Source organism: Ahaetulla prasina, chromosome 1, assembly GCF_028640845.1.
Source record: "Ahaetulla prasina isolate Xishuangbanna chromosome 1, ASM2864084v1, whole genome shotgun sequence".
Taxonomy (NCBI): Eukaryota; Metazoa; Chordata; class Lepidosauria; order Squamata; family Colubridae; genus Ahaetulla; species Ahaetulla prasina.
Genome location: NC_080539.1, coordinates 330,499,586 through 330,514,333, shown reverse-complemented (window position 1 = coordinate 330,514,333; position 14,748 = coordinate 330,499,586).

Here is a 14,748-nt window from a genome sequence, read left to right as displayed (position 1 = left end):
ACGGGCTTACCAGGCCATTGCGTGCCAGGAGCAGGGGGGAGGGGGGGTTGCACGTGCATGTGCAGGGCGGGGCAAATAGAATTATGGATGTGGGCATACACGCGCGCGAACCTTCCCCCCCCCCCATCCTGGCACGCAATGGCAAAAAGGTTAGCCATCACTGCCCTATAGCCTACAGTGGTGATATGCAGGTAGTCCTCAACTTACAACTTACAACCACAATTTATGTTGCTAAGTGGGAAGTTTGTTAAGTGAGTTTTGCCCCATTTTATGATCTTCCTTGCCATGGTTGTTAAGTGAATCACTGCAGTTGTTAAATTAGTAACACAGTGGTTAAGTGAATCTGGCTTCCCCATTGACTTTGCTTGTCAGAAAGTCGCCAAAGGGGATCACATGATCCCGGGACACTGCAACTGTCATAAATGTGAGTCACTTGTTAAGCGTCCCAATGTAAATCGTGTGACCATGGGTTTGCTTCAAGGTCATAAGTGTGAAAAATGGTCATAGGTCACTTTTTTAGTGCTGTTGTAACTTCTAATGGTCACTAAGTGAACTTTTTTAAGTAGAGAACTACCTGTACATCTGGGTATCATCAGCATATTAATGATATTGCACGTCAAACTGGAAGCAGGGGGAAGAAGACAGAGCATAATGGCACCCTTGCAGTCATAAGTCACTGGGCCAAACTTTATCCTTCCCCAATATAGACTGAATTTTTCCCCTTTAAGAAGAGCAGAACAACTGCAAAATAATGTTCCCAATTTCCAACCTCTGCAAGTAGCCAAGTAAGATACATAGCCAATCATATCAAAAGCTGTCAAGAGGTCCAAAAAGTCAGGAGAATGCATACCCTCACCAGGTTCTGACACAGGTAATCCATTAAGATGACTAAAGCCATCTCACCTCACACATGGGCCTGATTCCCTGATTAAAAGGGATCAGGATAATCCATTTCTAGAATGTTGCATAGGAAGCTGACCACTGCCAGATCAAAAATGTTTCCCCCAAAAAAGAAAGGTTGGATGCCAGCTAATAGTTATATAAGACCCCTCAAATCCAGGCATGAGCCCTTTCAAAAAAAAGGGTGTGTGTGAACCACAGCTTTCAAAATTTTAGGCAACTCCTATGGCAACGCACTGACAGATTTGAATCGATTCCTTGAGTCAGCTGCAGTGCCATTATTAGTAATACAAGCATGTAGATATATATTTTAGTATTGCCCAGCACAATCCTATGCATTGTTGTTTTTTTGTTGTGTTAAAAAAGCCATTATGTTCAGGGACAAATACTTCCAGACAGAGAATTGCAACCAAAAAAAGCCATTTGAAAGACTGTAGTCTTTCACCTCTGATTTAATACAATTTCTTTCTATGCGCTCTTATCCCAAAATGCAAGTTAGATATTTGGTTCAGGTAACAGGCCAGATCCATCATTAAATCAGTTCCTTGGTACTAACGTACTGATTCAATCTGTCAAGAGTACTCTAAATAAATGACCACCCAGTTCCTGATTATGCTTTCTTTCTGCTTCCCTGTGCAAATACTAATTTGGCTCTTTTCTTTGATTAATGCCAATTCTCTCATTAGTTCAACTAATGTTGTGTAAAAAAAAAAGCTGCATAGCATTGTAATGTTGCCCTTACAGTAACAGTTCCCAAGAATACTGCAGGTGTCTCACACAAACAGGATGCCAACAGTTGAACAGAACCCAAGTTGTGTTGAATCACAGGTGTTCTCACTGAGAAACATCCAGTATTTTCCTGTTTTCACTTGAAGTCAACAGAACAAGGTTTTAGCAATTATTAATGACATTTTTAAAATCATTTTGGAAAATGTGCAGATCTGCAGAGACCACTTTGGGAAGGGAATGAACAACATGCCACTGATAGGCCCCATATTGCTAATTAGGGGACTGGAGGCTAAAACATACGATGAATGGTTGCAGGAACTGGGCATGGCTAATCTAGTGAAGAGAAGGACCAGGGGAGACATGTTAGAATTTGCAGCAATCCAACCAGCACACAAGTAAATAAGTCAGCAGGATTCATGTATAAAAGAAACTTTTTATATACAGTAATATAAATCATGATGCTCACAACAGATCCTGTTTCTTAGTCACCAAACTGTTCCCATTGACTGACTTGTTATGGCTATCTCAACTCATAATTTCTTACACACTGACAAGACATAATAGCAGTGTTCCATATTTGAAGGGCTGCCACAGAGAGGAGGAGGTCAAGCTATTTTCCAAAGCACCCAAAGGCCAGATAAGGAATAATGGATGGAAACTGAACAAGAAGAGATTGACCCTGGAAATGATAAATAATAAGTAAGATTGTTCTCACTTTCTGACAGTGAGAACAATAACCAATGGAGCAGCTTGCCTTCAGAAGTTGTGGGAGCTTCATTACTGGAAGCTTTCAAGAAGAGACTGGACTGTCATCTGTTAGAAATGGTGTAGGGTCTCCTGCTTAGGTGGGGGGGGGTTGGTCTAAATGACCTACAAGATCTCTTCCAACTCTGTTAATCTGTTAAATCCAGGTAACATGGTACTTTGCAAAAACTTTTGAAGATGATATATAGTGGTCCTTCAAACAGAGGAATGGCCATTCTGCTTGAAAGGGAGGGAAGCAACTCCTATTAATCTACAGGTAGTCTTTGCTTAGCAACCCCCATTGGGGCCGGCAACTGTTGCTAAGAACGTGATCGCTAAGCAAAACATCACATCATCATGGCATACAATGTCACTTCCCATGTGGTTGCTAAGTGAGTCAGTGTGGTTTGTTAAGCGTCCCATGACTACAATTGCACTGCTGAATTCTCCACTGACTCTGCTTTTCAAAAGCCAGCTGTGAAGGTGGCAAATGGCAACCACGTGAACAGGTCTCAGTCACGTCTCGCATTCTATTATGTCACCAACTGTTTTATGATAATTTTTATGTTATAAAGTGTTTTATAAAATTTGCCAAATTTCAATTCCACCTGATCCCAGATTTTAGATGGACTCTATAAGTTAGTCCATTTATGATACTTGATTCAACAACTGTTGCCTTTTGGCATACCGTTTTACCCTGTTAAAAGATACTGGAAAGAGAAAGTTAATAGTATTGGGTTGTTTTTAAAAAGAAAAAAAGAAGGAACTTGCCCCTTTATCCACAGCAAGTATATTTAATATTAACAACTTATCACTGTCTATTAAGAGATAACAAATGCATCTTCATTCCATATGTACTTCATATTTTATGGACGCATCTAAAGGGTTTTAATTTTGAAAGAACCCTGACACAGTGCGCCGTATCTGATTGTAATCATTTGACACTTCTGACTATCAAGGCAGTATTAGAATGATTTGCTGCTAGTCATTACTTTTAAGATTTATTCCTAGCAGAAGAAGCCCTAAAGCAGAACTTTCTCTTAAATCTGCCAAAGTTATTTTGAGTAGAATAAACATCTTTGTTATTCTTTTACTAACAATGGCTTTTACAACTCCTTTTCCCTCAAGCAATTTTTTTTAAAAAAATATTTTAACCTGTATTGTATTGCGATATGTTTTTTTTCCACAGCCTTTCAATATGTTTATTCTTCTAATCTCTCCAAAGTGTAAAGTTCTCTGAGCAGATTGCAAAAATACTTTTAAAAAAAACTTTAAAAAGAATAAATTTAAAAACACAATCACTCAATAGCACAGGAAATATTTTGAAGCATGATGCACTTTTATTAACAACTTATATTCTAACTGAGTAAAAAGTATAGTGCTATTTATTGTTGTTCCTTTCCTAGTATTACCTTACTGGAGAAATGGGAAGGATGGCTCTTGCTGCTTTGCCAAATAGAAAGAAGCTTCTTCCCATTCTCACAGTAAAAATCTCAAAAGTCAAGCAACAGGATCAGCAGGCTACAAGTTTAATAAAACCAAGCTACTTTCAGTCACCCATAGGACAAATATTTCTAAACCTTGAATTGTATGTAAATCCATTGGGCATAGCTGTCATTGTTCCTTTCCCTGTTTGTCTGCTTCATGTCATTGCCTCATTATGGATAAAGGTGTCATCACCCATAAAGAGTCTCCTGGGCTTTAAGAAAGACAGAACAATCTATATTCATGAGTCTTGGGAGAAAGAAGAACTGCTGCCCAGATCCATAAGGGCTAAATGGAGACTTCCTAAAGAAGCCTCTGAAATTGGAGAAAATAAAGAAAGTGATAAGAAAAAAAAAAGAGAATGAAAAGGGGTATTTGTAAGCCACCAATAAAAGCAGAAATTCACTGGAATTCTAGCCCCTTTCTTCAAGTGATGTCATTATGAACCTTCTGTGGCATTTTGACATTGACATGTACAAAAAATCGGTGAAGAAACAGACTGGAGATGACAGAGACTGAGCCACATTATTTTTTGCAGAATATTTTTTTTTATCAACTAGCAACCTTAAACTTTCTGCTCTTTTAAAATAGTGTCTGTTGAGTGTCTGTGCATAAATACACTTCATTATGGTAGGTATATAGACCAATATAAGCCTCATATTGGAAGCTCAGATAATTTGCATAAAATAATATTTGATCTCCAGCCTATTGTAACTGAATTTCTGATTGAAGAAGCCACAGGCTAGATTGAAAGCTCCTTCATCAAGCATTTCTTGGGCGATTGTTTGGTGTCTTCCTAAATAGTGGGATGTGTGTGCAAATGTTATGTTGATGTTAAAGCAGGGATTTGGTTGTGCTCAACTGAGGGGGTGGAGAAAGAAGAGGACAGTGAGCCTGTAAGGTGGAAGCTAGCAGGAGTAGTGCAGGCTTCATTGTGTTGTGTCCTATGGAGGCTAAACATATGAAGAATGGTTTCAGGAATTGTGTATGTCTAGTCCAGGGGTGTCCAAACTTGGCAGCTTTATGACTTGTGGACTTCAACTCCCAGAATTCCTCAGCCAGCTTTGATTTTAGACCTTGGGAAAAATAGATGGAAGAAATAGTTTAAACCAGGGGTCTCCAACCTTGACAACTTTAAGACTTGTGGATTTCTCTGGGAGTTAAAGTTGCCAGGTTTGGACACCCGTGGTCTAGTCTAATGAAAAGAAGGACTAAGGGTGACATGATGGCAGTATTCCAATATTTGAGGGGCTGCCACAAAGAGGAATCAACCTATTCTCCAACCAGAAGACAAGGCAAGAAACAATGGATGGAAACTAACTAAGAAAGAAGCAACTAGAACTAAGGAGACATTTCCTGACAAGTTACGATAATTAAACAGTGGAATGACTTGCCTCCAGAAGTTGTGGATGCTCCAACACTGGAAGTTTTTAAGAAGAGATTGGACAATCATTTGTCTGAAATGGTATAGGGTCTCCTGCTCAAGCAGGGGGTTGGACTAGAAGACCTCCAAAGGATCCTTCCAACTCTGTTATTCTGTTATCTGTAGTATTACCAGAGGACTCAGCAGAATGGTACAAAAGAAAGCAGAGTGGAAGATGCAGAATGTTCAAAAATTAAGCTAGAAGCTGTAGTAATATATGTTAAATTTTATTATGGACAAATAAAGATATATAGGGGTTATGACTGTTTTGTTACCTGTTCTTACCAAGTTTGTTTCCTTTTTCCAGCTGAGTAGGTATTTAATTCAATATTTCAAGTTGTTCTTGTTTTTTTAAAAAAACTATTTATTAACAGTTTCTCTATCCAGTTCTCAGGAACACTACAAGTCCAGAGAGCAAAAGACAAAAAAATAAACTCTAAGAAAATACATAAGTTTTTAGCCTAAACATTTGACTAGCACTTTTTGAGTGCTGTTCCCTTATATCAGCTGTATTTACTGTTTGGGAGGCTCTTGCAGAGTCTGGCTTGTTATCCACCTAAACTCGTGCCAACCTGGAGAAGGAAAGCACAGGGGAAAAGCAGCAGATGTCTGGTGGCATCTTGGCAAATTTAAAGCAGCTGCTTTTCCCAAGAAATGCCAAAAGGAGCATCACTATCTAAATAGCCTGCTGTGTATATATATATATATATATATATGTTTGTAGCTCTTTTCTTATTTCTTTGGTGAGCAGAAATGGCTCAGATTCTCAGCCTGTCTGCAAAAGCACAGTAATTATTCACCAGTCCGTCTTCTCAGCTAGGCCATGTTATTTCCTCTGAGATAGCAATTAGCAGGGCCTATTAGAAAGCATGCTTAACAGTGGAAAAATAATCTAATTTCCTTTCGTAGAGGTATATTTTCCCTCCCGCCTTCCATGACTCTCTGTATTAGATTGCCTATGCTAAAAATTCTAAGCAGTGGTAAAGGGAAATTTAAAAGAAAACTCTGCAGAGGTATTTTCTATGGTATTGTGATGTTGCACCAATTGCTGAATGAGTATTCACTAACTGAGGGCTACCTGTACTAATGATACTGAGTCCCTAAATAATGAATTTCTCTATGGTATGGTGTAAAACTAAGACCCATGGTAGCTGGGGAATTCTAGGAGTTGAACTCCATACATTTTAACATTGCTGAGGTTGAGAAACTTTGATCTAGACCCAAACAGAATTCAGGCCAGGATTCATAGTGGAGACAGTTGATGCATCCATTCTTGTGTTTCTTGATCTCTTAACAGCATTCAATACTGTCAACCCCAATATCCTCGACTGGCTCTGGGGGCACCATATTGTATCTTTCTTTGTGATAGTTCCCTCAGGATATGAATGATGAAAACAATCTCTTTTCAACATTTTCATGAAACCACTGGGTGAGGTCATCTATGGGTTTGGAGTCCAGTATCATCATGGTACCCAATTTTTGATCCTAAGCCAACTAAGTGAAGCTATCATAGTTCTGTCCCAGTGCCTGGAGGATGTGCAGGCCTGGAGTAGGAGAAATGAACTCTGTCTCAATCCTATCAAGACCAAGTAACTGTGGCTATGGTTATGCCTGTTGAGATTACCCAAGTCTGGGGAATCTTTATTCCTGGATTGAGTTGTAATTCCCCAACCAGAAGTGATACATAATTTGAGGGTATTCCTGAACTCCCAATTTCTACAAGAGTCTTTATACAACATCTAGTTTATTAATTGCATCTTTTCCTGGAGTGTACAGCCCACCAGTCACCTACACCATTTCACCCTTCAGCTTGACTACTGGAAAGTGTTCTACATGAGTCAGTTTTTGAAAATCACATAGAAACTTCAACTGGTCCAGAATATAGTGGCATGGGCAGTGAGGGACATTTTTCAATAGATCATCACCTTCATCCAACCACATCTCACTTGGTCTTCACTTTCCTCTCAGTCCATCTACTCTTTCTCCATGTAACCGTCATCTTACTGTTTGATCCTCATTCGTTCTTTCAGTGTGATGAAATCATCTCAACAAACTTCTTGCATATGAAACATTTGTTCCATATGACATTCCTCACAAAAGTCTAGTTATGATACAAGCCACTATCTTTTTACCAGCAATTGTGCATCTTAAAACCTCCCCATCAATTTTTCTATCTTTGAAAAAATTACCAAGTTCAGGGATTACTCTTTGCTCTGGGTTTTTTTAATTATTTATGAATGATTTATAACTTTCCATTAGGTCTTGTCTCACTCGTTTGCTACTTTGAATTCATTCTTAGACCTATGAATAACTCAATCAATTTTGGAATTTTTTCATCTTGTCCCCAGACATCCATTCTTATTAGTTGGAATAATTTTAATCAGTATTTGTCACTATGTTGCACATATTATCCAGAGTGTAACATGTAATTTTCACCAACCTTTCTCTTCATACGGAACCCACAGCATCTCAATGATACTAATTCATACTTTCTGATATGGCAGTCCGTTTTCTTATAATTAAACCTACCTCTTCTGTTTCATTTATGTATTCATCATCTCCACAAGATTGGACCACTTTCTTTTCTATCTTTACGTTTCCCCTTTATTTTGGTTTCTCAGATACATTGTCTATTTTTCTTTCATTCATTACTTTAATCAGTTCATCCTCTTCACTCTTTAATGTTCTTGCCCTCTAAACTGCAAACTTCCATATGCCATGTTCATGGCCAGATGGGTCTGTAATGTATCTTTAAAGTTTTGGAGGGAAATTTGGGCGGGAACAAGCACGTTGCTGATTGGTTGAAGCCTCAGCCAAAACTGTATATAAAGAGGGGTTTTGCCGGATGTCTTTTGCTGGGTTCTCTATAAACTGAAGAGCTGTTGTCACTCACTGGTCTCCTGCCTCTTTATTGCCTGAATCTAACATTGGCGACGAGGGTGGGATATCGAGGCAGCGAGATTAAAAGAAAGAGCTGAAGTAACCAGGAATTTGCGAACCCAGTCAGTAAGGGGCGGAAAGTAGCGATGTCCAGCTACACGCCGCCAGCGCCATTTGACCCAGCAAAGGAGAAATGGGGGTCGTACATGGCTCGTTTCGAGTGTTTCCTCGAAGCAAACGAACTACAAGGGGTTTCGGATAATCGGAAGCGAGCGTACTTCCTGAGCCACTGCAGTCCAGAAGTTTTCGATACCGCGGAGTCACTTTCAGAGCCAACGCCAGTACAGTCGGTACCGTGGCAAACACTACAAACGGTACTTCGAACGCACTACGCACCAGTACCCTCAAAGTTCGTCCAACGGTTCGAGTTGAGGCAGCGGGTACAGCGTGAGGGCGAATCGATAAGTGTGTACATGGCGGCGTTGAGAAAAGCCGCGAACCACTGTGAGTACAGAGATTTGGAGGACTCCTTACTCGAACAACTCATTTGTGGGGTCAGGGACATCCGATTGCAAAGGCGGCTGCTGTCTAGAAGCAACCTGACGTTGGCAATAGCCTTGGACGAGGCCAGGGCTCACGAGATGTCTACCAAAGCGGCAGAAATCCTGCAAAAGCCGAACGCACCAGGGGCCGGAGCGAAAACAACACCGGTCCACAATGAGGAAGTCCAGGCCGAGTCGGAAGGTGAGGAAGAGGAAGAGGTTTTCCACACCGGGAGGCCGGAGAGAGGGGACCGGAGCGAATGCGTGAGTTGCGGGGGCCAACACCAACGACAACACTGCAAGTTTAAGGACGCAGTTTGTCGGCGGTGCGAAAAGAAAGGTCACATAGCGCAGGCCTGTCGAGCCCCCCAACCTTCCCGCCAAAAATTCAAACCGACCAATCAGAGTGTGGGAGCAGCGAAGCAGCCCGGGATTGGTCCATTCAAAAAGGACGCGAAGTTAAACCAGACCACCGTGAGAGTGGGCCACGCATCGACGCGACTAGAAAAAAAGATTTTTACCAAGACTTACATTGAAGGGGTGCCGTGCCAACTGGAAGTGGACACCGGCTCATCAATCACAATTATGTCCTGGGACACCCTCGTGAGAGACTTGCCAGCCGTCGCGAAGCGCAAGCTACAAACCCAGAAGCTGAGAGTGCAGGACTACCAAGGGAATCGAATCCCTGTTCGAGGGGTAACGTCCATCCAAGTCAAGTATGGACAGTTCAAGAAAACCCTGCCAATCACCATAGTGGATGGAACCTTACGGGTTTGCTAGGACTGGACTGGTTCCGAGCTTTGGGCATGGGAGTGACCGGGGTCTTCAGAAATGAAGTCGACCTCAAGGATGAACTGATGAAGGAGTTCGAGGATGTCTTTAAAGACTGCCTGGGCAAGTACGAGGGGACCCCTATTTCCTTCAATCTAGACCCACAAGTTGCCCCTATCAGGTTAAAGGCTAGGAGGGTTCCATTCGCCCTAAATCCCAAGATTGACCGGGAATTGGACAAACTAGTAAGCCAGGGAATACTAGTGCCCGTTGACCATGCAAAATGGGAGACACCTATAGTCACCCCAGTCAAACCGGACGGATCGGTCCGGATTTGCGCTGACTACAAGGCAACGCTCAACAAAGCATTGCAGAAGAGTGCATACCCCGTCCCAGTAGTGCAACACTTGCTGCACTCGTTAGGACAAGGACAGGTTTTCGCCAAACCCGATTTGGCTCAAGCCTATCAGCAGTTACCCGTAGATAGCAGCACAGCCGAAGTGCAGACTATTGTCACGCACCGGGGTGCTTTTAAATGCACCCGGCTGCAGTTCGGAGTTAGTGTGGCTCCGGGGTTATTTCAGAACCTAATGGAGCGACTATTGCAGGGTCTACCCGGGGTGGTACCATATTTCGACGATGTATTGGTATCAGCTGAAAATTTAGAGGAACTAGGGGTAAGACTAAGGAAGGTTTTGGGCATTTTCAGGTCTGCCGGGCTTAAAGTTAAGCTGAACAAATGCCAGATCGGGGTAGGATCCGTAGAATTCCTGGGCTACCGAATAGACAGGGAAGGGATTCACCCCACTGAGAGCAAGGTACGGGCCATCAGGAAGGCCCCAGCTCCCCAAAATAAAACAGAGTTACAGGCTTTCTTAGGACTTGTCAACTTCTATGCGGTATTCTTAAAGAACAAGGCAACTATAGCCGAACCGCTACACAAATTACTAGCAAAGAACGCTGTTTGGTCCTGGGGGAAGGCAGAAGCTAAGGCATTTGAAGGGGTGAAAAACCTTTTGTCCAGCGATAGCCTCCTTATTCAATACAATGGCACGTTGCCATTAGTACTAGTTTGTGATGCATCTCCCTATGGGGTGGGGGCTGTGCTCAGCCACAGATTGCCAAATGGAACAGAAGCCCCTATAGCATATTATTCCCGAACAATGTCCTCGGCCGAGAGGAACTATAGCCAGCTAGATAGGGAAGCATTGGCTATAGTCTCCGGGGTTAAGAAATTCCACGAATATGTATTCGGACGAGATTTCGAAATAGTCACGGACCATAGACCCCTACTGGGCCTATTGGCGGGCGACCGCCCAACACCCGTTGCACTTTCGCCCAGACTGACCCGATGGACTATCTTCCTAGCGGCATACTCTTACAAATTGCTTCACCGCCCAGGAAAGGACTTAGGGCATGCGGACGCTCTGAGTAGGTGCCCGTTACCAGAGACTATCGAAGACCCAACCCCGGGGACACCCATCCTGCTAATTGACTCTTTGGACTCTGGCCCAGTCACATCCAAGGAGGTGGCTAGGGCATCTTACAAGGACATTACAATAAGGACTGTAATTGGTTGGGTACAAAGGGGATGGCCCGCTGCGCCGGGCGAGCGTTTCAAAGACTTTGTGAAAAAACGAGCAGAACTATCGGTTCAAGGGGGGTGTCTGTTATGGGGGGATAGGGTGGTGATCCCGGAGAAATTACGAAAAAATGTATTGGAACTTCTGCATGTGGGCCACCCGGGGATCGTGAGAATGAAGGGTTTAGCGAGGAGCTATGTGTGGTGGCCCTTGATGGACAAGGAAATTAGCGACAGGGTAGGGAAATGCCAATCCTGCCAAGAGTCAAGGCCACTACCCCCTACGGCCCCAATTAGAGAGTGGGAGAAACCCCAGGGGCCATGGTCTAGGATTCACATCGATTTTGCCGGGCCATTCCACGGGCAAACCTTTTTAATAGTAGTAGATGCCTACTCAAAATGGCTAGAAATCATCCTCATGAGATCCACGACGGCCGAGGCAGTCATCTCAGTCCTGAGACACCTATTTGTAACCCATGGGTTGCCCGACACCCTAGTTTCCGACAACGGCCCGCAATTCACGGCAACCCAGTTTGAGGGGTACTTGGCGGAGGAGGGCATCAGACATGTCCTCTCGGCGCCTTTCCACCCGGCGACGAACGGACATGCAGAACATTTCATTCGGAGCGCCAAAGAAGCGCTATCGAGGATTAGGCCAGGCGATTGGCAAACAAAAATCGATACCTTTTTAGCAGTCCAACATAGAACCCCCTGTGTGACAACTGGCCGCAGCCCGGCGGAACTATTGATGGGTAGGAAGCTCAGGTGCCCGTTAGACCGCCTAAACCCAACCTACACCCCAGATGGGTACAAGGGGGCACACGGTAAAACTAGAGAAATGACAGTGGGTGACCCAGTGTGGGCGCACAACTATAGCGAGGGCCCAACATGGTTAAAAGGGACAATTCTTGGAATAACCGGGCCGAAATCATATCTAGTAGATATGGAGGATGGCCGGGTTTGGAGACGCCACATAGACCAAATAAGAAAACGAATAGCAAGTAAAACAGAAACAAAGCAGCCAGGCCCTGACTACCAAATGTTTGAATTTACAGCTGACTCAAACCCGGGGCGAACGGGGGACTTATCTGAGTCCGATGAAGTCCAGCGACGCCAACCGGTTCCTCCTGAAGACAGCAGGGACGACTCTGCCAATAATCCAGGGCCGGATGGCCTAGAGGAGGAGCTGGGAGGAACTAACAGTCCCTCCGGCCAGCTCGACTCACTCCCAGAAAATGAATTGCGCAGGTCCGAAAGAGTTAGGAGATGCCCTGTCTACTTGCGTGACTACGTAGAGAAATAAGATGCTAATTTTATGTAAATGCGGGTACAATGTGTTCTGGGAGGGAAGGAGTGTAATGTATCTTTAAAGTTTTGGAGGGAAATTTGGGTGGGAACAAGCACGTTGCTGATTGGTTGAAGCCTCAGCCAAAACTGTATATAAAGAGGGGTTTTGCCGGATGTCTTTTGCTGGGTTCACTATAAACTGAAGAGCTGTTGTCACTCACTGGTCTCCTGCCTCTTTATTGCCCGAATCTAACAGGGTCCATAGATATTGGCCTCTGCTTCTCATTGTGTATTGGGTCATTTGAGGCTTCCATTTAACACTTTTTAGTAATACAAACTTTAGATTAGCTTACCTCTTTTGTCATACCCATACTGCAGCATTTAAGACAGCCCCAATCCATTTAGCATATTTTGTCCAGTGCACAACCAAAGCACCATTTCACCCTGAGCACAATCACACAATTCTATGCAAGCTAAGGTCTCTAATCTATAGAGATAATATTCTGTTGCTCCATCACACCAAGTACAGGACACGTGCAGTACACATTCTGGATGCTTGTAAGTGTTAAACATCATTAATTGGATTTAGTTTTTATTTGAGCTGGTAACTTCCATCCAGATCAGGTTATTACAAGCTTAAATGAAATCAAGCTAGAATAAGATTCAGTCCTAATTTATTATTCATGCTGTATATAGGCAGTTGTAGGTTAAGAATATGATCCTTCCTAAATCTGTCTTTAAGTCAAATTTGTATATACCGGTAAGTCAGAACAGTTTGTTTAGTGTCAGTTAGCCAAATGTTTGTCTTAGTATATAATATTTACTTTACCTTTCTATGCATATAAAACACTTAAGAAAGAGCAATGTGATCCAATTAAAAATTTGTTTCTCCTTCCTTGAGCTGACGAACTGCTGAAGCTACATAATGTTTCCCTGAACCACTGAAAACAGGCTATATTTAAAAATGCACATGCAATTTTGTGATGCTCATGAAAACAATAAGACTATGTGACTCCAGTGGTTCATGAAAGCATTTTGTGGCTTCAACAGTCCATTGGCTTGAGGGAGGAGAACGCCATCCACCATTTTTAGTAATAAGCAGTAAATTGATACGTATGAGTTGTCCATGACTCAGATATTCTTAACCTAGGGGCCACCCAGTGGTGGGTTTCAATTTTTTGGTGGATGTGGCATGGCTTGATGGGGTATGGCTTGGTGGGTATGGCAGGGGAAGGATACTGTAAAGTACTGTAAAGTCTCCATTCCCACTCCACTCCAAGGGAAGGATACTGCAAAATCCCCATTTCCTCCCATCAGCTGGGATTTGGGAGGCAGAGAATAGATGGGGGTGGGGCCAGTCAGAATTTTTACTACCGGTTCTCCAGAACTGGTCAGAAGCTGCTGAAACCCACCTCTGGGGCCACCTATGTCATTTCTGCACCATGCCTTGTATCTGAAATATGAGAACACCCAGCTTTGTGTGGCTTTTTATCACACAAAGCAATGGAACAACTCTGTTAATGATGATGCTCCTTAGATAAGAACCATGTTAGAAAGATATGGCTCAAATTCAAATAAGAGATGATTTTGGAGAGTGCAATTTACCTGTTGTGGTTAAGCATAAAAAGCTAAGGGCAAGCTCTTTCTTTAATATTTTATCAGTAGCTGTTTAAAGAAAAGAATGGCCCAAGCCCACTCAATATGAAGCCAGACATACATACATGAAATGATTTGGATAATCCAAATATTTGACTAACGATGAATGAAGAAGCAGTGCCAATAGCAAGAGCTCCACATCTTTCCCACTTGGAAAGATGCTGGAGTAGAACCTTGAAGAGAGATTTTATTCTCAGGCAGCTTATCAGAATCACAATTGTCCCCAGTCACCTTGGGTACGTTCATTCAAATATTTTCAAGCACTCAAAGAAATGGTCTTGGAACGATAGCTGCATCAACTTCATGAAAATTGATTTTGAGGTGTATGGCAGTATATTAATCAAAGGAGTGACAGAATGATACTGCCCCACACAGTGGACTTCCAATAAGTTCATCTTTCACAATGAACAAGGGTATTATTAAGACCATCTTCTCCAATCCATTGTGACACCAAATAGGATGTTGGCAGCCACAGCAGTTCTTCACCCCATCTTGATTCACCACTAATTCCATTATCTAATGTTCTTCACATTCTAAAGTTCAGGATACCGCTGAATGCCAAGTGTTGAGGGAGGTAGAAGGGAGGTAAAAGCAGTTGCAGTAAGATGGCATTTGACCGGTTTATTTTTTAATATAAGCCACCTTATGACCTTGAAGGGATGAAAGAACAATAAATATTTCATTTTAAGTTTATGAAACCTATGTTTCTTCACATGGTCCATTGTTTTATACCAGGAGTGTCAAACTCG